The sequence below is a fragment of the Meleagris gallopavo genome, chromosome 1 (assembly GCF_905368555.1).
Source record: "Meleagris gallopavo chromosome 1, MGAL_WU_HG_1.1, whole genome shotgun sequence".
Lineage (NCBI taxonomy): Eukaryota > Metazoa > Chordata > Aves > Galliformes > Phasianidae > Meleagris > Meleagris gallopavo.
Window position 1 is genome coordinate 38,501,030 of NC_139404.1, and position 17,063 is coordinate 38,518,092.

The 17,063-nt window shown below is 38.2% G+C and overlaps 1 long non-coding RNA gene across 1 annotated transcript in view; it reads left to right on the forward strand.

The window, feature by feature from the left end:
- Nucleotides 1–9,940, forward strand: part of LOC146545258 (uncharacterized) — a 36,963-nt gene extending 27,023 nt beyond the window's left edge. The window contains exons 2-6 of the long non-coding RNA XR_014881236.1: nt 537–625; nt 1,807–1,895; nt 4,700–4,770; nt 8,216–8,303; nt 9,247–9,940. This is a non-coding gene — a long non-coding RNA (uncharacterized LOC146545258). The remainder of the gene's footprint in view (nt 1–536; nt 626–1,806; nt 1,896–4,699; nt 4,771–8,215; nt 8,304–9,246) is intronic.
- The last annotated feature ends 7,123 nt before the right edge of the window (nt 9,941–17,063 follow it).

The window sequence follows — 17,063 nt, forward strand, 5'->3', positions numbered from 1 at the left end:
GGCTTCCTGTAGTGCAGGCACTGAACTGCTCATCCTTGATCCTTCGGCTTCAGTGATAGTATGGGGAATATCCACACAGAGAGTACAGCATGAAGTAGCAGGTCTGGTTTGTGAAAAGGCTGCATTTCAAGCTACACACGTCAACAGAACAACCTCAGGAATCCCCGCAAGATTTGGTTGTTTCTGAAAAGCAACCTTAAGAACTTCCTTCTTTCTCTCTTTGACAATACCACTAAAAGGATAACAAATATGAAATGCTGATAGAGATTTTTGGAGAACGTTGCTGAAAGGCCAAATGCAACTTGTGGGGAAATATTGTGTAGCTTTTTACGCTGAGTTTCTGATTCTGGTTTCCATTAAGGGAAATACAGGAAGAAATACATTATTACATGGAAGCCACTGGAATGGTGTTAACTTGGGGCATAGATCATGAAAAATATTGCCACCTCTGTCACTGGCTACAAGTTGTTGATTTATATGGGAAATGAGAACTACAAAGGTGTATTTGTGGATAAGCATTCCTGTTTTTCTCTCAGTATAAAGGGCTGAGAATAGAGGTGAAAAAGCTGAGGAATGAGAAGAATACAGAAGATACCTAAACATCTAATGAATGCTATCTTGTTCAGTAAGTGACATGCTAATTTCCTCTTTGAGTATTACATGCTGGGCCCCTGCTAAAGTTTATTATCAAGTAAATTAAACTGGAACTTGCAGTCTTTGGTATATCAGTCAGTCTAGGGAATAAATGCATTTCATTATTATAATTTTTTTTTTTAAGAAAGGAAAATTGTCATTGTTTTCAAATAAATAGACAAGTGGAGTAATGTGTGCTGTCTGTGGTGTTTCACATCTCTATATGAATTTGCTCAGCAGTTAAAGCAAATTAGCAAAAAGATAATAAAAAATGCCAATTTCTTAAAAGCTTATCGTTTTCATTGTACGTCAGCCAGCTCTTTAAATAAAGTGAAGTGAAAGATGCAGGAGGAATTATATTAACTTTGCCCTCTTGTGCCTGAGCTACTGTCTGAAGATAAAGTTCTGTTTTTAAAGTACTGAGCTCATTTCAAAGGAATACAGCAATGTATCACAAAACTGTGATCTAAACCTTTAGCTTTCATGTATTAGACTTCAATGGAGAGTAGAAAGGTACGTGCCTCCAATTCTAAAAGAAAATAATTTGGTCACTGAGAGTTCATGGTCTTTATGCAGAAGTATTTCTGTTAGAAAACCAAAAGACTGAGACTATAGTTTTCAAACCAGCAATTTTAGTAGCTCACTTTTTTGTATTCTGGCTGCTAGTCATACCATTATCTCCATGATTTATATCCATATTACTTAGAATTCTTGCAGTAATTATATTTTTATGAATTTATTTGAACTTCATCCAAGGTAATGCATGCTAGAGAAGGCAGTAAAGTGTTTGGTACAGGTGAGATCCCAGTTATACAGCTATTGTGTTATTTGGTCTTCTTTATTCTGTATAAATCTGCCATCAACAGATTATAATTAATTTGATTTCCAAAGATTTGTAAGGAGTTGGTATTTCCTTAAAATTCAATCTTTCTTAGACTTTCAGAATTCCTCCTATCTCTTCAACACATTATACAAGAGAATTTCTCTGTGAACTGAATTTAAATTGTCACTGATATTGAACAATTAAGTTTGTGCTAGGGTTGTGGGTTTGGTTTTTTTTTTTCATTGAAAAGATGTACAATTTCATAAGAAATAAAGAAATTGCTTGTTGCTGCTGTTGTGAAACTCACTGATGATTCTGTATTGTTATTCCTTATTTTGAAAATGCAAAAGAAATCACAAGTCAGAAGAAAATGCAAGGAGGATGTTATTGTAAGCATTGTCACCAAATCAGAGTGTGGCAGAGTGCTGAAGGCATCACGGTGAGTGGCAGTTCCCTGACATTTTGGCTCCTCACTCTTCCATTTAGCATGCAGTTTGAATGGTAAAGAGAATGGCTGCAAATTAGAAAGCAGAGTTGGGAATGAAGTAGAAGGAAGTGTAAAAATAAGATGGATTAAGTAAAATGGAGAAACAGAAACTGAGAAGCATGCTGATAATGATGGGAGAATTACGGTGATATATGATTAGGGACTGGATTAATCCTCCTAATCTAGTCTAATTTACCCACCTGTAGCAGCTGTGATGAAGGGTAATATTTTCCCACCTCTTTTTCATTCAAGTGTGACAAACAGGATCAGCAGCAATGCTGTCTTAGGAAAAAGATTCTCAGCATTATCTCCTGAGCTGCTTCCTCCTCATATGAGCCTGCATCAGATGTAGTTACACTGCAAAAAAGCACAGAAATCCCTTTGCCGGTCATTTTTAATAGTAACATTAGCTCTTTTCAGAATTGCAATCCTGACCACTTCTACTGAATCTGAGGCAGCTTCTCCCCGTTCTAATGAGTGGTCAGTGAGGTATCAGCAGTGACAGATGTCAACACAAGACAAAGACTCCAGGACAAAATAAAAAATGAGCAGCCAATGGAATTCTATCAAAATAAAAGACAGTAGAGTAAAAACAGGAAATGGGAGAACATGAATCTGGGGCAACCGTCATAGAGATGTGTGGGGAAAAAACAATGGCCAAAGAAAGTAATTATGACTTTCCCTGCTATTGAATGAACATATCATTCACAGAATCATAGAATGGCCCAGGTTGGAATGGACCTCAAGGATCATGAAGCTCCAAGCTCCCGCGCCACAGGAAGGGCCACCAACCTCCCCATTTAATACTAGACCAGGCTGCCCAGCACCCCATCCAACCTGGCCTTGAACATCTTCAGGGACGGGGCCTCCACAACATCTCTGGGCAGCCTGTGCCAGCACCGGACCACTCTTATAGTAAATAACTTCTCCCGATACCCAACCTAAATTTTCCCTCCATCAGCTTAAAACCATTTCCCCTTGTCCCGCTATTATCTACCCTTTCAAAGAGTTGAATGAATTAAATGAATAAATAAAAGGGAGTGTGGATAGTGCTGTTACTCTAATTAACTGTTTAGTTGATACAAATACCTGTGTCCTAAGAAGACTGAAGATCATGAGTATTACAAAGAAATGAGGCTGGGCAGGTGCTCTTTTTCCCAATTAATACTCTTTTTATTTATTACAAATGCGGTATTTGCATATCTATATAGCCAAAACTTAGTTAACAAATGGAGAAAAATAGTCCTTTTGGTGCAAAAGTCGTTTGACTGCAAAGCTATACCAAATAATCACAAGACTAAGCTCTTCCCTCTATCCTGCTTGTGACTCGCTCCTGATCTAGGCAGTAACTAATAGCTTGCAGCTTGGCCTTGTCTTTCTGGGATAGTGGAACAGTGTTTCTGCTCAAATTTGAAGTAGAAGGAAGAAGCTTTATGACACAGATGCATATTTCTGAACCTCAGGTAACAAATGGCAGCCTGTGTCTGTGAAACACATTAAAGTAACTTTGGGGCTGCTGTCACTCATGCTGTCTGCCTGCTCCAAAAATGCCATTAGGTCTGCTGGAGAGAAGATGAACAGAGTGACTCTTCGGCAATTTCTGGTGACTTAGTGTTGGAGTGGAGGCACGGTATGGGAATTACTGTGGTTCTTTTATACCATATTGACAACTTGGTTGCTCATTAAGCCAGTAAAAACTGGAAACAGAGTCTTGTCATAAGGCTATCAATATCTAATCTGGCAGTCTAACTGGATAAATTTAGTTTAACAAAAGGGATAGAATCCTAAAAATTTCACAGTAAGAATAGTCTTGAGGAGCAATATACATGATTTTTCTTTTTTCTTCAGTGAAAGGAATAGCTGCAAACTATGGCTATTTTGTGACAAATACTTTACCAACACTCACCCTGTCACTATAGTCTTCAGATTTGTTAATTTCACACCACTTGGGACACTTAGGTCAGTGGCTGATGGTCAGAGTGTGAATTCATAGAATCACAGAATGGTTTGGGTTGGAAAGGACCTCTAAGGTCATGTGGTTCCAACTCTCCTACCATGGGCAGGGTCATCTCCCACTAGACTACGTTGCTCCAATTCTTTCCATGCTACCTTATTCAGACAGATAGTCAAGGAGATGAACCTGTGTCCTGTGCAATATTTTCCAAGAACAATGTGCAGTTTTAAATATATTGGTCTTGCAGTTCTCTGATAGCACTTTTCTTAATGAAATTATCCTCCTAATTGCTGTCAAAAGCATAGATGTGTTACTGACAGAAGCGTGGCAGAGAACTCACAAGGCAGGCAGCTCTGTACTATTGAGGCAGCTCCTCACTTTCAATTCTAAAATGCTTAATCCTTCATACCTGTGCAAAGCAGGGTACTCTCTTTTTTCTGCAATTGGAATCCATATATATTACTTTGAGATAAATATGTGCTAGAGAAATTGAAACACTCAAATGCCTATGTTTACCCAGATTAATTCTTATGGCATGGCAATGTTTGACAGATAGGAAAGATGTTTTTTTAGTTAAGAACTTGAAGAGTGAAAGGATATAAGCTTACCGCAAACTTTGTCTATGAAACTGCTTTCCGTCTGGGAGACTGATAATGCAGAAAGAATGTTATGCTGAATAACTGTAAATTCTGGGAAAACAGCTATGTGAAATTCTGTAAGGAATAAAGACAAAACTAATGCTGCATTTCAGACTACTTTTTACAGCCCATTAATGTTTCCTTTTATGTTCTTATTTACATAGGTGGTAATCTCCCATAGTTTTCACAAGTTGACACACAATATATTGCTGTCCAGATGGGACAAATAATCATGGTAAGTACCAACAGAAGTCACTAAAAGCCTTAAACTATTTTATCTATCCTTGCATATACCTGGACAGTATGTATATATAAACAACCCACTAGCAAAGATAATCTTGTGATAAACCATGGTTCTATATGACTACCTGTATAGCTATGTAATTTCTACACACGTTTCACCATACAGCTTTCACTTGAACTTCTTCCTATATCTCCTTAGGCTGTATTTCTATCATTCCAAATTTGCAGTAGCAGATAGAGTCATAATCTGTCAAGTTCTTTTCTCTCTTTCTTTTGCGTGAATCAACTTTTGAGGTGTCTTTGTCACAAAAAGAAAGAGGAAGAAAAGGTAACCTGTCTGTAAGTTCAATTATCCTTTTCTTGGTTTAAAAAAAACAGAACAAAACAAAAAAATCTTTCCTTTTCCTTGCTATTTTTCAACAAGATTTAAAAAGTAGAGTGACGATCCTTAGGTGATGGATTCCAATGTGTCTGTGTCTCAAGAATTTATAATGAAAAGTTTTTATAAATAAATAAAGGACGTGGGAGGCAAAGGGATGAGGTCAGGTTCTTCTTTGTGTTGTGTAGCAATAGGAAAAAGAGAGATGGCCTAAGACTTGTATGCCAGAACTTCTGTACTTACGTGCAGAAGAACTTACAGTAAGGGTGATGGAGCACTGGAACAGGCTGCCCAGAGAGGTTGTGAGTCTCCTTCTACGGAGATATTCAAGATCCATCTGGACACCTACCTGTGTGATCTATTGAAGGGTCACAATGATCTCTTGAGATCCCTTCCAACTCCTGTGATTTTGTGACTCTGTTTAGTTATCTCAGACACATGGACTTAATCAACAATGCATTAATTAGCAGTACCGAAAAGTGCAACAGAAGAGGTATTTTCATTTTTTCTCCAAATTTCCCTCTTGATTACCTGAAGTCACTACATGGGATCAGCAGTAAAAAAGTTGTTAACCAAAGTTTCATGGATGTATGATCCATTAGTGGGCATTTTTTCAGAAAAACAATGAACCAAATTTGAGGGGATTGAGTGCACCTTCAGTAAGTCTGCAGATGATACCAAGTTGGAAGGTAGCATGATCAATCTGCCTGTGGGTGGGGAGGCCCTTTAGAGGGATCTGGATAAGCTAGATTGCTGAGCTGAGGTGAATGGGATGAGGTTCAACAAGGCCAAGTGCTGGGTCCTGCACTTTGGCCACAATAACCCCACGCAGCGCTATAGGCTTGGGGCTGAGTGGCTGGATGACTGTGAAAAGGAAAGGGACCTGGGGGTGTTGGTTGATGCTTGGCTGAACGTGAGCCAAAAGTGTGCCCAGGTGGCCAAGAGGGCCAATGCCATCCTGGCCTGCATTAGAAATAGTGTGGCCAGCAGGAGCAGGGAGGTGTTCATCCCCCTGTACTCAGCACTGGTGAGGCCACACCTCGAGTATTGTGTTCAGTTTTGGGCCCCTCACTACAAGAAAGACATTGAGGCCCTGGAACGTGTCCAGAAAAGGGCAACAAAACTGGTGAGGGGTCTGGAGCACAAGTCTTATGAGGAGCAACTGAGGGACCTGGGATTGTTTAGTCTGGAGAAGAGGAGGCTCAGAGGAGACCTCATTGTTCTCTAAGCTTACTGAGGGGAGACTGTGATGAGGAGGGGTTTGGCTTCTTTTCCCAGGCAACTAATAGCACCCAAGGAAATGGCCACAAGTTACACCAGAGGAGATTTCAATTAGATATAAGGAAAAACTTTTTCTTTCAAAGACTGGTCAGGCACTGGAATGGCCTGCCCAGGGAGGTGGTGGAGTCACCGTCCCCAGCAATGTCAAGTGCCTTCTGGATGAGGTGCTGCAAGATATAGTTTAGTAGCTTAGTGAGTAGTAATAGTGATAGGGGAGGACAGTTGGACTAGATGATCTTGTAGGTCCTTTCCAACCTTGTGATTCTATGATTCTATGAAACATTCCACCAAGTGGCTAGTCTTCCGAGAGGAAGGGTTCGTTTTTTAAAAAGGCTTAAAAATCTCATATTTCCTTTTTGTGGTTGTAATCCTGTAAGTGATTACTGCTAGAGGGACTGGAGTGTGGAGGTCTAACTTGTCTGATGGGCCATATCCGAAGTACCTATCCTCTCTGAGGAGATGCTGGGCTCCCTGGACTGCACCCTTCCACTTAAGAGAATGTTTTTTGACATAATATATGAGGCTCATTTTTTTCAGCCACCATCTTTCCGTCTCCAGAGTTAATAACAAGTCCTTCCAGGCATATCTGTAGAAAAGCAGGGTATTCAGAGACAGACTTTGTTCATTTGAAAATGAAATGAATTAGGCAATGCGCTGTAGATGTTTGTCCCAAAGGCTAGTATTATTGCTATTTAACCAATGCCTGTCATTTACTGAAATACCAAACCACATATTTAATTTTAATGTTACTGTCACAACTGAATTGATAGGTTAGGTATGTAAATTTGATTTCAAATGAGAAATTAAATGTCTAATCAGTTGATCATTACATTCATAGTAGGTCATTAGCATTATAGCTCTCACATTATTATTTGTCTTTGACTACTGGGTAGTTTTACTTTCACAGCATGTTATTTAACTCAGTTGCTATTTTTTTTTTTTTTTCTATATTTAATTAAAACTTGTGAGAAAATATTTACTAGAGGAACAACCAGAACTGCTGTTTTGTTTTTTCCATAGTCTGGAGTATCCCTTAAAGAGGTAGAATGTTAAATAAACATAACTGTGGGTGTAAGACACTATGTGCATTGCTCTCTACATGTGGTTTGGTCTATTCAAGTAGAGCAGTAGGCTCTGCAGTCATTTTTGTGCTTGATTTTAAGAGATGGGGAAAAGCAGAAGACAATAATGACTTGACTGTATCTTTTACGATGTTTATGCTTTGGATTGGTGCCCATTGTTTGAGTGATCATCTACTTCTATGCCACTGACTGGTCCATTCAAAAAACTAATGTCTGTGGGAGACATTAATACATGCTTGTTGTTTTTTTGTTGTTGTTTATTTTTATTTTTTTAACTTTAATTTGGTTTTGGTTTTTTTTCTCTTGTCAATGAATTTAGGAGAATACTAAGAATGTAAGATTCTTACATAACAATAACTTCTCTTTTTCAAGAGAGAGATCAGTGCAGAGGAAGTATGAAATGAATTCACATTATGGGAACTATATTTTTCCTTAGATACTCCAGTTAGAGTTGAATTTGGCATTTAGTGAGGAGTAACTTCTTTCTGTTTGACAACCCACACATGCTTCATAAGTCAATGCAGATAGTTCACACATGCCTTGAAATTCCAGCATATAATTGCCCTGAAAGTGTCATTTTCTCTGAATGTAGAGCTGAGCTGAATTCCTTCCTACTGTTGCAGCTCTGGGCTGCTGTGATTGTGCTTGGTCCACACACCCACACCAAATGGTTTGTGTGCTCCTGTTCTCATCAGGCCCCTTGATCTGGCAGTCTGCAAGGCTAAGACACTCAGCTCAAGTGCACAGGGGTCAAGGCAGATCTGGAACAAACATCCTGCAGAGGTGAGTGGCAAACAGATCAGGAACAGCAAGGAGCTATTGGTGTCCTTGGTCTTCCAAGCAGCTTGGAGTGTGTCCCTGCGTCAGTAACATTACCACTCTAGCTAAGTCTAGTAAGTCTTGACAGTGCTGAATAACTGTCTATCTATCTTACAGATAAATCTTGTCAAGATTCACAAATTGCCATTCTTTTGCCCATCTTTTTTGATTAGGTATCTGTTTCAGAGCCTATTAGATTATGTCTGGAACAATATAAGGTGCCCCTGCCAAAAACTGTGCCACCAGTATTTTTCCAGTATTCCAGTGTCTAGAACATGCATGTGGCTCTGCAAAACTTGACTGAAATTATCTAACCAGCCAATGTAAAGTAGTGGTTTTAATGAAAGGCATTCTTTGGCTGAAATAGTTCACTGATTTCTGCAGAATTTGCTCCACTTTGACTATAAGAGTTAAACCATTCACCTGAAGTAGGATCAGAAATAGCTCCCTTGGTTTTGCAGCTATTATCCACAAGTGTGTGCCCATGAATGCCCATCTGTTAAGCTGAAAGCTTTTTCTGCTTCTCTCATTCAGAGAATACGTATTTATTACATGCAATGTGAAAAAGGTTCCACTGGAGAGTTTGTGAATCAGCAAGTCTGTGAATCTTTCTCTTAGATATATTGTACGGGGAGCTGGAGGATGCAGAATCCTGTAAATGAAGTGGAGCCAGTCTGTAGGGTCTGGGGTTTTGGTTTATCCAGCTTTTAAACGTCGCTTTGTACTTACTCTCATGGCTCATATCCCTTGGTTTCTGGAGCTCAACCTGGGACACATACTCTGACTTGCTGGAGTACCACATGTACTTCACTGTAATTGATGCAGTAGCAGCTGCATTTCAGGTGGATACAGTAGAGCATAACTCTGAATATGCTCTTGGGGTTAAGGCTGAGTATCTAAACACTAGGAAGTCTCCATGCCTGGGCTCTCCAGCTGTTGAATGGAATTAACATCACTCCAGTCTGCTCCCAAGAGTGACCAAGCACACTGCATGTGAAACTTCCAAATAGTACTGTGAAGAGCACCAGAGAAAAGATGTTAAGGAGATTAATCTTCAGAAGGATTGGTTTGTGGTGTCTGAAGCCGGACTCTGGAAAATGAGAAGAAAGCAAAACAGCCATTGTCAACTCATCATGTGAGTACTGTCCATTCTGAATGAGACATGGCAAGGTAGGGAAAACCAGTAGCACGCAATTGTTTAAATGGAGAGTGTATCATCATGTAGCTGTCGATAAATTTGAGTACTTGCATATTAATATCAACATTGCTAAACTTTGGGATGCCCTTTCAATGTAGTTTTATATGTAATCTTCATATATGATTTTTAAAACATGACACATGCCAAGTTTTTGTAATTGTTATCCCTTTACTTTCTCAGAATGAGATCAGTAGATTGTAGAATACATTCCCAAGGGAATGGCTTCTTCAGTGGCTGTGTCAGTTCAAACAAGAGTGTACAATATACTGCAGAGGACAGCTCTGCAGTGATAAGTTGGAGGACTGTATGACTTAACAGGGCTTTTTCTGTTTGTGCTTTGTGTGGTACTGGGAAAGGGAGTTAGCTTGTCTCTGTATTATCTTACTCCTCTGCCTCAGGGAAAGACTGGTTTTGGGCACAATAAATTATTTTCACTTGGACTGTGTCTTTCCCCTTTTTTCTGGTGTCACAAGTTGTGTGTTGTGTGATCAAAAGGCAGGTGACACATAGAGTCAGTCACCTCTGCTACAGTCAGCAAGACTCTATACAACACAGATGGTATTAAGGACTATGGAGATACTATCTAACCAGTAAAGAGAAGAAAAGCATCCAGTCTTTAATAAAACGGTTGTTTCAATGAGGGTGGAGAAATATTTGATCAGTAAAGACAAAGTAACATTTAGTAAAAAGCTTGAGGATTGACTTTTCAACTCTAGCTGATATGGAAAAGGGGGAAAGGAAAATGTTTATCTCCTGAAATCAAATGAATTTTCTTCTCCAGGCTATGAACATCTCTGTACAGCAAAGTCATCATTTGACTTACATTCATTGTCTTACTCCTACAATATTGCCTAAAACAAGTCAGCTAGAAAGAAGCAGGTTTCCCAGAACTTGTTCCTACCTATACACTATGATGTGAGGCAAATAATGATATTGAGAGCACTTGATGAATGCCTAGATTTTTCCCTCCCCTTCCCTTCGCTACAATTATTCTCTCTTTCCCTCTCTGTCCTTCTTCCTCCTCAGATATAATACTGCCAATCAATTGCAGTCTCCATCCAGTAGCATCATGGACTCTTTCTGTAACTCTGCAAACACATTCAGTTTTCAGTTTAGCTGGCAATAGCACTGGCACAGGAATGACTCTCTGTCCTCCTGGAATTGCCTGAAAGAAGAAAAAACATTGCTATCTGAACAGAGTAAGTAGCAAGGGATAGTCTTGGCAAATATATTTGCTACTAGCATTGTTAAATTTGACACAATTTCTTCGTTTACCTTTTCTAGAAATAATGTATTTCTGAACTGCAGTGATGTGTGTAATGCCTAATCCACTTAAGCCTGGAAAACACCATTCCAGTGTTTTCGTATTCTTGTAGCTTTACTGAAGCATTCAAATTACATTCTTCAACTTTTTCTGGAAGCTGTCCATACCAATACTTTTTCCAAAGATAAACATGGAAAAAGTAAAATTACGTGATTGAAACAGCATATTATTTCCAGCTGCTGAATTGGTTTTCATTGTCACTTCAGCTAAACATTCGGTATAAATGTTAAACTCCTCCTATGCTATAGAAAACTATTTATTTTTCCCTTTCTAATTATGTCAGAATTTCAGAATCACAGAATTAGAGTGGTTGGAAGGGCCCTCTGGAGATCGTCTAGTCCAATCTCCTTCTAGAGCAGTTCTCTACAGTAGGTTATACATGAAAGCATCCAAGTATTCAAAACCTTCAGAGATGAAGATTCTGCAGCCCCCCTGGGCAGCTTGTGCCAATTCTCTGACACTCTTACACTAAAGAGGATTTTCCTCAGAAAAAGATTTATTTTTGTAATAAAACGTGGAGGCACTGAAATGTCAGCCAGAACAGTATGGCTGCTCAGCCTCTCTATAAACTAATAAAAAGTTTCCCAAAGGTATACTTCAGAAATGCCTGAGTTTTACAGGGAGTGAGGAGACTGGAGATTCCCAAGGAGAAAGTGAAAATTGATATCTAATATTTAAAATAGTAGGTGTAGACATAGGCTTACTCTTATCCAATTCTTCATAAAAAAAAAAAAAATATCCTAAACACAGCTAGGACTAGGTAACACTACGTAGTCAGTGACAGATCAGAGCTCTACTTGTCTTTCTAACCACATCTTCGCTACTGTGCTCTGTCCACTACTGTCAATGTGAAGCTCATCTCCACAACAGTGGTAGTAAGATGAAGCTAATTTGCTAGAGTACCTTTTCTTGTTCTAGAAGGTCTCTACAACAGTCTTGTCCAAAAGCTGATTTATGGTATTTCACTGTACCTTAATCCCAAGGCACCAAACTTTTCTTTGCCATGTGCATGAGCACATACGACTGCTCTGACATTTCTTCTTTGTCTTCCTGGAGCCAGAAGGGAGGAGAGTAAACAGTTTTCCCTGAATGGGTGAGCAGAAAAACTGTATACTGGGTGATACCATTCCATTCTGCTGGCCTCAAAATATCTGTTGATGCCTTTGAAAACTTTCTTTATCGGATAAATTTGATTGATGGTCACCTCTCTCAGAACTTGTTTTGAAATTGTTTGTTCCATGGCCTTGAGCAAATTTCTTCTTGTTTTAGTCCAGGTTAAAAACGTCCATAAAGCCTCTACATACTTAGTGCCATATTTCTATGAAAAGAGCTAAAATAAGATAAACTGTTTTTCATTTCTCTTTACAATAGAGGAATCCATGCAGGAGAATAAAGTGGTTCTGCAGTTCTTCCTTTTTATTTATTTATCTATTTGATTTTGATTCATTAAATAGAAACACTTAGCAGATCCTGTATTAATAAATATAGATGAATATTGATGCAAATCCTTAAGACTGGGGGCAAAGGAAAATGAAACATAGAGAACAGAAAACACTAAAAACAGGAAGAGTTTCATGATGTCTCTGCTGCTGACCATCCGGAATGATTAGATACTGATGGGGAAATTTCTCTAGTACTTGCACAGAAATTTGGGGATGTATTATTTTACTGTAATTAATCTTTTCTATATTTCTCTCGTATTTTTCACTTGTAATCTTCAGATATTTTTAGCACTTTTACATTTCTAATATCTATGCAAATTACTCATAATATGGAATGTTCATTAATTTATATATGCTTAATCACTTGAAGAGTGAAGGCAAAGGCTATTATTTGGAATTAAAAATGTAGAGTCCCAAAACACCATGGAATAGTTGATATATACTGAAACTGTATTTTTCCTAGATTAGTTATACACATGATGGCAGTTCCTTATAATTGTGGATAAAATGAATGCTCCTGTGATCAGGGGAGTTTCTCTAGAGCTTTTCTCCTGCTGAACTTCTCCAAGGTGCCATTTTATAAACCATCAAGAGGTAACTGATTATACTAGGAGTCTTAGGACTAATTAAGTAGTGTTTAAAAGAAGTTTAGGTTTAACTAGTGGTGTAGATGTGTCTTTTATGAAGGAGAGAAGTAATAGCCAGTGTTTGACTGGGTTCTGGCTGGGGCAGTAAGGAGTGCGGTGATAATATATGAATCAAGGAGATTAATAAAGAGTATAAAGAGATGTTAAAATTCTGACATCAAAGATAATACTCATGGAAATTTTAGATTCTGGTAAATTCTAGAGTCTTCTGCTTTGCAGGAAAGAGAGTACCTTTTTCAAATTTACAGAAGTTTACAGAAGTAACTGATGATAAAAATCTTGGTGTATTTTTTTCTCTATCAAAACAGTGAAGTGGGCAATACATGTCAAGACAAAGAAGTTGAATCACTGAATCATTTTTTTCTTTCTCCCTTTTCCTGACCACATTAGTAACTGAGACTTATACTATATATGAGAAGTTATTATCTTAATAACTTCATTTCCACATGGCAACCAGGCCTCATTGAGGTAAACGCATTTTGTTCATAAGGGAACACCACTGGAAGGGATATATATATAAGGCTCCTAGTATAGAATCCAAATTGAATTAAAGTGCCCTTCTGAGCTGGTATCTGTTGCTGAAAGATAGAAGAAACAGAACAGAGTAACATCATGCAGCTTAAATTTGTCTTGCTGTATCTCAGATCCAGGAAGTTGGTGGATGATATGACCTCAGAGAAACTCATCTGAATGCTAAAGGGAGTTGTTCAGATGATGTGGGCTGTCAGAAAGAAAAACAAAACAAAAATAAAGAAGAAAAGAAAGAGGGAAAAAAAAAAGAAAAAAAAAAAGAGGGAAAAATTTTTAAATTGCTGTTTCTAATTCCAGACTGTACTGGAAAGGATCAAAATTGACTCTGTAGGCCTGATGCACTTGCTAATAAAATCAGATATTCTCCAACTAACACAATTTGAAGCAGGCTCAAATTTCATTTCTCTTTTTTTATTTTTAAGAGGCCCTCTTTTACTGCTTTATAATGATATGAACATAAAAATGCTCAATATTTTTAGAAGTTGAATAGAAAAACAAGCCTGCTTGCTGCCTTTCCCACTTTCCTACCAGAATAATGGAGCTGCAACATATAATTAAGAACATAGTTTTGATCAGAGTTGTAAAAAAAAATGAAGAAAATATATAGATAAATTAGCAAAGAAATAAGTTAAAATATTTAAATATAAGGTGATGACAATGTGAAAATTGCCTTTAACAAAAATATCACTGAAAATGCTGCCAAAATGTCAGATTTTCATCTGTTAGAACTCATCTCAACCTGGCAGCACCACAAACATGAAAAACACTACATAGTTTTGGTGTTAGATTGTCTACAGTTTTCTAGCTTTGCAAATTTTGTCAGAGCAACCATTTTTGTAGGATGTATAGGTACGTAATTCTGTTGGGGAAAGCCACAGTACAGAATTGTCCTTTATGCTGCTCTTGCTGTGCTTCACAAGCTGATATGAAACCATGTTGGCACAAGCATTTGTATGGTTGCACCTGTGGAACTTCAGGCTGGGGAATGGAGTTCTCAGCAAGGCCTCAGTCCTGTGTCTTCACTACCAACTAACATGTGCTACTGAAGAGTCTTTTTGAAATAAAAGCCTCCAATAATTAACTGTATCTACGTGTAAATGTAGGAAGACTTCGTAACAGTTAACATTTTAAATTTTATAATAGATAAGAGCAGATGGAAGTCTCAACTGTTTTATATGGATTTTTTCTCCCTTAAAGATTTATCTGTCTATATTATGAATTCCTCAAGAAATGAATGTAAACTGGTGAGAATATGAATTGTAAAATGCTACAGTTTTTTCTTTACTAAACCCTCACTGCAGATTAACATGAACTGCAGAATTCTTAGTGCATTATAAAAGTGTATAGATAGTGAAGGGCAGCTGATGTAAAGTGAGGCTTCTGTAGGCATATTCAGTTTCTTTGCTCTACTGAATCGTTTGCCTTCAGGAAAGAAGAAGAGAAAATCCCCTGTTATCCTTTCCCTTAGAGCACAGCACTAGCAAGGAGTATCCTTACGTTACAGCTGAAAGAACTGCCCTGAGCGCTTTTGGGAATAACAGAGCTGGGGCTGTTCACAATGACATGTCTCCATTTGAAGCACTGGGCTGGGATTTTCATCTAGTCTATCATTAGAATTTCTCTCCCCTATGTCTCAGAAGAAAGGTAATCTGAGCCAGTGGGAGCCGACATAACACACAGACATATTAACACAGATATATTAACAGTCATGAATTTTTAATTTTATAGCAGTGTTAAGTGTGTCACTCCCCACCCAAAACTTCTTTTTAATGTCTTTAGCTTGCTCACAGACGACTGGGCTGTCAAAGAGTCAAAGTAAGGTTCTTATTAGTTAAGCTTCACAACAGCTCAAGCAGACAGCTTTATCCGATTAGGAAGTGAGAAGAGTTTCTTCAAGGAACTAAAAAAAAAAAAACACTGCCCTGATCCCCAGTCCTGCAGAGCAGGAGAGGTACTCCAAGGGCTTTCTACAGCATGTGACACTAATTGATGCTTCTGTTGATTAACATAGTAAATGAGACTGTGTATTCAGAAACACTTTGCTAGACATTTAGAATAATTAGTTAAAAACATACTTTCTCTTTTAGAGAACACTGCTGATTAATCTTCCCAGTTAGAAGACACAGGTGTGTGAGGATGAAAGCATTGTCTGTCTGAAAAAAAAAACAGAAAGCGTTTCACAGCTTTGCAAATTATTTCCTTTAAAGCAGTCTAGGTAAATGAAGATGGAAATAGCTGTTCAATATTTATTCATGAAAAACAGAGAAGTTTCAGCTATGTTTTGTTTTTGAAACACTGTTAAAAGCTGCCCTACTGTAATTCTGTTGAGTCTAATGAATTGTTGCTGGAGATGAATACGGTCCTGGTATCTCTGTTTTCACCTGCCAGGAAAAAAATGTTTTTCAGCTGACTTTACGTATTAATCACTCATAGGCAGGAGACATGTTCTGGAACAACTCTGTCTTCTTTATATGGATTTTTTAATTCAGTTTGTTTTCTAATGATGTGAAAAGGAAGTCAAGACCGCTGCAATTTTTGTTATAATTTTAAGTCAGTTCCACGGATCTGATAGTTTATCCCCAGACTCAAAAATTTGTTGTTGGACTGATCAAAGGCATAACTTTAATAGTATATTTGGAGAGTGGAAAAAGAAAAAAAAAACAGGACTCCTTTGTAGATTTTATTAGCTGACTTGCATACAAAACATTGCTTCAGAAGAAGCCGGGGTAAGTTTCTTATGTCTTGAATATTCTAACTTTCAGAAAGGTGTAAAATGTGCTGTATTCCTGCTCTGCTTAGATGGACAAGACACCTCCGCCAGCACAGAGGGAGTGGTCCCACTTGTGTTTTGCTGAAAAACATGTGTTTGGGCAAAGGGCCCATGAGTCCTGACTTGATTACACATCAATAAATTGTATTTTGAAAGCAGTAGTCTTCCTTCTATATCCACTCACTGCCCAAGATTTTCTTTGGGCAGTTTATGTGACTATAGAAATTATTATCCCTTTGTACTTGGTATTAGTGAGAGCATACTTTGATTATTGTGTTGAGTTTGGGGCCCCTGACTACAAGAATTTACTACAATAGCATGTGCAGAAAAGATCAATGAAGCTGATGAAGGGACTAGAAAACAAGACATATGAGGATCAGCAGAGGGAACTGGGGCTGTTCGTTCTTGAGAGGAGAAGGCTGAGAAGAGACTGCATCACTCTCCACAGCTACCTGAAAGGAGGAGGCAGCAAGGAGGTACCTGTCTCTTCTCTGAGGTGACAAGTAACAGAACTCAAGGAAATTATCTCAAGTTGTGTCAGGGGAGGTTTAGATTGGATGTTGAGAAGAATTTCTTCATAGAGAGAGTGGTGGGACTCGCTAGGTGATTGTTAGACTTGAAGGTCTTGAAGGTCTTTACAACATAAACAATCCTATCATTTTGTGATTCGGTCCCGTGACTTCCAAATCCAATGTCAGTAGCATACAGCTCCTGGAAAGATTTAGTTTACAGCTAATTCTGTCAAGCAGCCTGTCTTGGAAATTGGGTTAAAGAGAGGTTTCTTAATCAGTAGAACATTTCTCATTAAAGAA